The sequence below is a fragment of the Notamacropus eugenii genome, chromosome 3, assembly GCF_028372415.1.
Source record: "Notamacropus eugenii isolate mMacEug1 chromosome 3, mMacEug1.pri_v2, whole genome shotgun sequence".
In the NCBI taxonomy this organism is placed as follows: Eukaryota; Metazoa; Chordata; class Mammalia; order Diprotodontia; family Macropodidae; genus Notamacropus; species Notamacropus eugenii.
The window spans coordinates 230,813,215-230,820,854 of NC_092874.1; the positions used below are offsets into that span (position 1 = coordinate 230,813,215).

General features: G+C 38.4%; 1 pseudogene; it reads right to left on the reverse strand.

Moving 5' to 3' along the window:
- Positions 1 to 3,999: 3,999 nt before the first annotated feature.
- LOC140531468 (olfactory receptor 6C2-like) lies at positions 4,000 to 4,939 on the reverse strand (annotated as a pseudogene).
- Positions 4,940 to 7,640: the final 2,701 nt, after the last annotated feature.

Sequence of the window (7,640 nt, forward strand, 5' to 3'; positions counted from 1 at the left end):
GTGCAATGGGAGCGGGAAAGAGATGGGACCAGCATCTGTATAATTTCTGGAGAGTTTGTTTTTATGCTTAGATATAATTGCTCTATTTCTTCAACATAGGACATTTCAACCTAATTTGATAAAACTGAAGAAGTTCCAGAGTTCTGTCTAGGAATCTCTTTTTGGGTGTGGTCAAACCCTCAGACACCATAGATGGCTTTTTCTCATTGTATTTGATAATACACAAAGGGATTCAGAATAGGTTTGGAATCTAATTTCGAGTTTATATGTATCAATTGATCTATATATTTATGTACCTATCTCTATATCAATCTGACACTCTCAAGGTCTCTCTCAAGAACTTTGGATTTGACTGTGCAACATGGAAGACACTGACACAGGACCACTCAGTATGGCGTGCCCACATCAGAAAGGGTGCTGTGCTCTTTGAGTAAAGCAGAATTGAGACAGCACAAAGTAAACCTAAAATGCACAAATTTGGGATATCCACCCCAAATATTCACATGGACTATCTGTGCCCAAGCTGTGGTAGAGCATCCCAAGCTCTTATTGGTCTGATCAGCCACAGTCAGACACTGTGAAATTTCACTTTATCATAGTGATTTCATTTTGGTCGTCTTCGAAGATGAAGGACAACAACCAACCAACCAATCTATATCAATGTACTTATTTATTCATCTATTAACTCATATATATTTTCATTCATTCATTTACTCATATATTATCCATTTATTCATTCATTCAACTCATTACATCTTTATTGTCTATATATTTTAATTAATTCATAATCTATACCTATAGGTTTATTTGTCTACTATTTATTCTTTTACTTGTCTATCTGTCTATCTAATCTGTCTGTCTGTCTATCTATCTACTTATCCCTCTATCTAGAAATGTCTCCTTATTTTGCCTACGTTAAAAGTGCTATGGCCCCTGACAAAGCTGATTCTAAATACTGATTGGCATGAAAACTTTAACCTGCTCAGTTTTCCAGATTAGGTCAGATTGTTCCTTCTTCTGCAACCTGGTGGGCCTCCTCTGTCCTTTGTGCAGCTCAGAACTCCTGGGCTCCAATGTTATGCCAGTTTAGTAGCCACCAGCAGCAGGGATTACAGATATGTGCCACCACATCTTGCCTAATTTTGTCCTTTTATTGACTCAAAAAGGCAATAGAGATCCTTTGCTCATGGAGGTGCTTACCCTGGGTTAGAGAATTCTGTTAGAGAATTCTAGCAGAAATATTTTCCAAAAAAAGCACAGAGAATCTTCTATTGAATATTTGTGGGACTTCAGGAACATAGCAGGTAGTGATTTTCCCATTTTTGGCAGGGGGAGAGGCACTGTGCCTGCTTCAGAGAATTCATTTATATCTAATTTCCAGGATTCTGACAAGAACTTTTTTAAGGTTCAGTGATAGATCTTGAATTTAGAGGAACTGGGTTAGAGGAATTGACTGAATTTGGACTTGCTGATTCTGCAAAATTTCTGGGAATTACCAGGAACAAGACTCACATCTGTAACCAGGAGATACCAAAGTAAGTAGAATAGATCTAGGGAAGCAACAGGAACAGAGTTTTGTGGTTCTTGATAAACAAGAAAGTTCTGGAGGTTTCTGTTAACAATACCAGCAAACTTCTGTAACTCAATGATAACAGAGGTCAGTTTCTATGATTCAAGACACTCAGAGTCAGTCTTTGATAATTCAAGAGTCAACTGAGTCAGACATCAATGACTGAGAGAATAGACAATCGGTTTCTTGAAGTCAAGGAAGCTTTCAGTGATAGATTGCTGAGGTCACCTTGAGACTGAGAGACTGAGAGGCTTATCAAAAGGATTATTTTCATAGCTCTAGTGACAATAAGACCTCCTGACCTGTGGGGTCTGGATGAAGAAGGGTGATAAATACGGATGGAACTGCCTTTTGGAGTTTCAGGATCTAGGCTTTCAGAATTCAGAAAACACTGATGAGGTGCCCAAAGATTAGGTGTTAAGTAAGGAGCATATTCAGCAGATACTCAGGGTCCCATTTTTTCAGAAATTTCAATAAGCTGTAGGCTACATAGATTTTGTGGGATATCTAGGCTCAACTAAAAGCGTAAAAGAAGGCTGGCCCATAATAAAGCAGCTGGAGGCAGCTAAGAACTCTTCCCAGTACTGTAAGTTTTTCCCAAGAGCAGGCAGATTGACTAATGACACTAATTATCCTATTCAGGAACCGTGGTAAAGCATTGCATCAATTAGAAAAAGCTTGGGCCAGGAAAGGAGAATCTGGGGAAAGTCATAGATTTAAGAAGGGGAAAATATGGAGCAGGCTACTAGAGGCCTAGAGTTCAGTGATTACCTAGAGAAGTTGGGGAGCTGGGCTCAATACAAAGTCCAAAAAGGAAGCATTTCCAATTCACAGAGTAGAGCTAGCTGTTAGTTGGAATTCCTGTTATTTAAACAAGTTTCAAAGATTCACACATAGTCAAAACTGTTCTGTTCCACCATATATGGATAGGGATATGGAATGGCCCTATGCTTTCATTGATACATAGAACTCCCAGGTGGGGAAAATCACTTTTCCAATGCAGATCAGCAGGTTCACTACAACATTTTAGAAGTTTCATTACAACTGGGTTCAGGTGGTCTTGATTCTGGGATCTGTTTATACTGGGGGAGGCTGGATTTGGTTATGACATCCTCATTCCCTACCCTTTGAAATCACCTCACCAAGAATCTCTAAAAAGAACCTACAATGTTCAGAATCCAGGTAAGGAATATGGATAACAGGTGTGGACATCAAAATGCAGGAACTTCAAAATGGTGACAAACGGGTTCAAAGAAATGATCTCTCAAAACCCTTTGAACTCTGACAGTGAATATTTCTATGATTACTTTATCTATGTGCTTGCTTTTTCTATGAAGAAAATTAAATTAATAATACTTTGATTACTAATGTTGCCTTGCTAAATCCATGAGTTCAGCTGAGAAATCCAACCTTCTCTGAGTCAGTTTAAACTTACAATTAAAAGAAAAATTGTTATCCCTCATACCTTTAGCTCCCGGAAAATTCTAAAAGCAGACATTTGTCTGCTATCTTTGTAGGCCTACAAGTTGATCTGGACTATTTTCATAAGATATATTTTTTGTCCTTACCTGTCCTTGTACAATTAAGGAGGGTCTTATCTCCCTCCTGAGAGCCAGGGAGTCTGCTATCCCTAGACTATTATCAGTAGCCTCAGGATGCAAATGGGTTCCATACACCAATCAATCATTCCTTTATGACAGAGTGGGGTGGTTACCAGCCTTACATAGGTACTAACTTGCTCTTTTTGATGGAACCAATCATGTTATGCCCACCCCTATGATGTTGCCATCCCTGTGCACCAATCAGATTATTACCCTTCACCTAACCAGTTCTGTTCTTTGGTCTATGCTTATAAAAATGAGCTGTGCTTGCCCCTCTGAGTCATTTATCTAAATGAAGTATCCATTCACCTACTTTGTTAACAGGTTCATACCTTGCTAATAAAACTGATAAAACTCAGCATTCTGCACCTTAGTTCACCTTTATTAAATCCTAGTAACTCTCTCTCAGTGTATGTTATCTATATATGCATATAGATAAACACACATGTGTATATTTGTATTTATAAATAATGCACATATACACATATATGTGTGTATATATATATATATATATATATATATATATATGTATATATATGCACATACATGCGTAAGTTCTGCCATGGGCAGGAACTGATCACATTGAATGAAGTTGAGTTTACTTTTAAGAGCAGATAGCTACTTTGGCTGGAGTAGTGGATCTGATGCCACAGCATGGGATAGATATTGACAAAGGGGATGAGGTGCTTGATCACTCTTGGTTCCTCAGTGTAAGCAAAGGAACTATGAGAAGGCTAAACTGACTAGATTGCATGTAAAGGGTGATCAGCAAGAGAAAAGAAACAGGTTCCTGAATTCTTCCCTGAGAGTTATTCAGCTTTTGGTCTGCTACTGCTTGAAGAGAAATGCAATCCTTTTGACTGAATCTTTAAAGGCTTGGATGACTTGCTGATTCCTCAGGGTGTAAATAAAAGGGTTCATCACAGGGGCCACTGAGGTGGTGAGCACTGACACCACCTTATTCAGAGCCACCTCTTCCTTCACAGAAGGCTTCATATACATGAAGATGCAGCTGCCATAAGAGATGGAAACAACAATCATGTGGGAGGAACAAGTAGAAAAGGCCTTTTTCCTTTGCTGGACTGAGGCGAATCTTAGAACAGTCCTGATGATATATCCATAGGAAAGAACTACTAACACTAAAGTGATGATAAGTGTCAACACAGCGAAAGCTAAAATTATCTTTTCTATGAATTCTGTATCAGAGCATGTGATCTCCAGCATTGGAGATTGCATCACAGCCAAAATGATCAATGACATTGGAGTCACAGAATTCCAGTTGGAGGCCCAGGCTAAGTGGCGGGAGGATAATCATCAGCCCAGCCACCCAAGAACTCAGGATGAGCTGGTTACAAACTTTGCTATTCATGATAGTTGTATAGTGCAGAGGTTTACAGATGGCAACGTAGCGGTCATAGGACATGGCAGCCAGGAGGAAAAATTCTGTTGCTCCAAAGAGGATGACAAAAAATATTTGGGTGGCACATCCATTATAAGTAATGGTATTGTTCCCAGTGGACAGGCTATGTAGAAATTTAGGAATACAGGCAGTTGTAAAGGACAATTCTAAGAAGGAAAAATTTCGGAGGAAAAAATACATGGGGGTTTTCAGGTGGGGATCTATCAAAGTGAGGGTGATGATGGTCAAGTTCCCAGTTACACTCAGCATATAGGTAAAAAACAGAAAGCTAAAAAGCAGAATCTGCAGCTGTGGGTCATCTGTTAGTCCCCGAAGAATGAATAATGTTACACCTGAATGGTTTCTCATCCCTGGTTTCTGACTATTGGTGGACCTATGTATAAAAACAAACAGATTAGAACTGAAGAAAAAGAAGACAAAATGAGCCAGCAATGGAATTTTGATAGAAAAGCCAAATAATTTAGGTACCCCTTCTTCTTTAACTTGAGAGAAAATCCTTCCAGTGACCAGATCATACCTTCACAGCTATGGTCAAGGAGAGTTCTTAACTAAACCTGGAATGGAAGAAATCATAAAGGATAAAACAAAAATCATTGTAACTAGGGAAAGAAAGAAAGTGTCAAACAGAGAAAAAATTTTTGCATCAAAGATCTTTGACAAGAGTCTGTTATACTTAAGGAAGGAACACAAATAAATAACCCTAAGAGGATTCCCTAATAGATAACTGGTTACAGGATATGGTCAATAGATGAGTTACGAACAATTAACAGTCATCAGAAAGACTGCTTCACATTGAGGTATGGATAGCATAATATAAAGCACAATTACAAGATTAATTTAAAGAAGGGAACAAATGCTTATTTTGGGGTGGGGGGAGAAGTGGTATGGTGGTCTAACCAGCATTCCTAAAGTTACACTTCTTCCAAAAGTCTCCAGTTTATTTTCTTAGATCAAGTAGTCTAGTTAATTGAAAAATTATAGGCATGTGCTAAAGCCATCTGAACCCAGCTACTAAACATGGATTAAATATTTTAGTATGAGCATTTATACCTTAGAAACTCACAAATTCTACGAACTAGGACTTGATTTAATGTTTTATTGAATGTCTAGAAGAAAGTGATGCAAAAGTGTTGATAATGAAGATTAAACTTTAAAGTGAGTCCTACTTTTTTTTCTGGGAAAACTGGTTGTTAAAACAATTACTACTATACCCTTCATATACCCCAAGGAGAACAATGACAAATCAATGACCGAAAGATCCTATATTTTGCAAAATATTCATAACAATAATCTTTTGTGTATATGTTGGGGGTGGGTAAATCACCTACCAGTAAATCACCAGGATCACCAAAAGGCAAACAAAAAATAATACATTCTTAAGTTTTCTCTCCAAAGTGCTACTCTTGACAGCTCCCCATTACTCCTAATACTGTCCCTTGGCTACCTATAATATATTAATCATGGATTTGTACACATCTTTTTCCACTACTTTCTGTTAAAATTTGTGTAATATCCATATCTTTCTGCATTTTTGCTTTCATGTAGCTGTCAGGATGAAAAAGATTTCAATCAATTCAACTAGCAATTCAAGCTTTATATATATATAAACAAAGGCTACTCTATGTACTGGGTTCAATAAATTGATTTACAGTGGGATAGAAATAGATGATAATGGCACCTTTCAATTTGTAGCTTAACTTTGAGAATGAATTATCATTTTAGGAGGTGTAAGGCAGCAAAACAGTTCACAGTGTTCTAAAATCACATTATAGAAACTTCTATCTACTCTGCCTATCCAAAAAGGGAACTCCAGTGAAGAGGTATTGTGGCATAATGCATAGGTCATAGGATTCTGATTCAGTAAGACCTGGGTTCAAATCCCATCTCAGCATTTACCATCTGTGGGTAAAACCCTTACCTTTCTGGGTCTCAGAAAGTTTCCTTATCAGTGAAGTGAGAATTGGCCTCAATGGCCTCTATTCTCCCTTCCAACTTTAAATATATGATTCTATGATCAAAGCATTATTGAGGGCATCTCCATGCTGTCAGTTTCTTTCTCCATTTATAAATGGAGAAATTTTAAAAATAGTCATTGTGATTTCTATTTCTAAGATCAAAGAAAATGAGGTTTTGTTTCTGAAAAGAACTTGTGTCTTCTGTAGCAAAGCACAGAGTTCTTTTTTCCTCCATGGAGGTGGGCATTGGCCTGTGCAGTAAAGAGGATTCTGGAAGGGTGCCCTCTTCCTTGTGGTTTCCTTCACTCTATCTGATAATTTTGGTCTCTAGCCTGTTTTTAGTCAAAAAGGGCTCATTAGTCCCATTACTGTTGGGACAGTTGGTCATAGAAATAATTAGGCATCGCCTTTCACTGGTGATGCTGCTTTTTGGTGATGGTGCCTCTGTTTACTCTATCTGTATATATGATTCTAAGGCCAGAGAACAGAAAATTTTCGTCTGTTTGGGGTAAGACCTGGTCACAATTGTTTTTCAACATTCACTAATTAATGATATCCAGGAGTTGAACAAACGTTTTCCATCTGCACTTCAGTTAATGTTTTTTTCTCCATTCTGCAAGGTAATAGGCTTAATCAAGAGATCACAATTAGTTATAGGGATAGGATGTGCTTGACTGTTGTAATATATTATCTACCAAGAACCCTGAGGGGTTTTTCTCTTGAACTTGGAAAAATGGAGCTTCACTCTGGTAGCTAAGATGGTTTGAGTCGGCTCTGGCCAGGTGCCCATGTTACATAATGCAGGATCCAATGCTAAAGGCATTGCAAGGTGCTCTGGCCTTGGTCGACTAAAATCATGATTAGATGGAAGATGCAATATCCCCCCATCACTAGTGCTTCAAAAGAAGATCACATAGAGAGCACCTGTTCAAAACTGTAGCCTCCAAGAGGCTTATCTCTGGACCAACCCACACCCTCTTTCTATAAGTTCCATCTCTTGGAGCCTAGTGACCTCACGCTGACCACCATGGACCCTCCTCTGTTCACTGGCTAGGGAATGCCACATTTTCAAAGTCGCCTTTACCCCCGCCTCC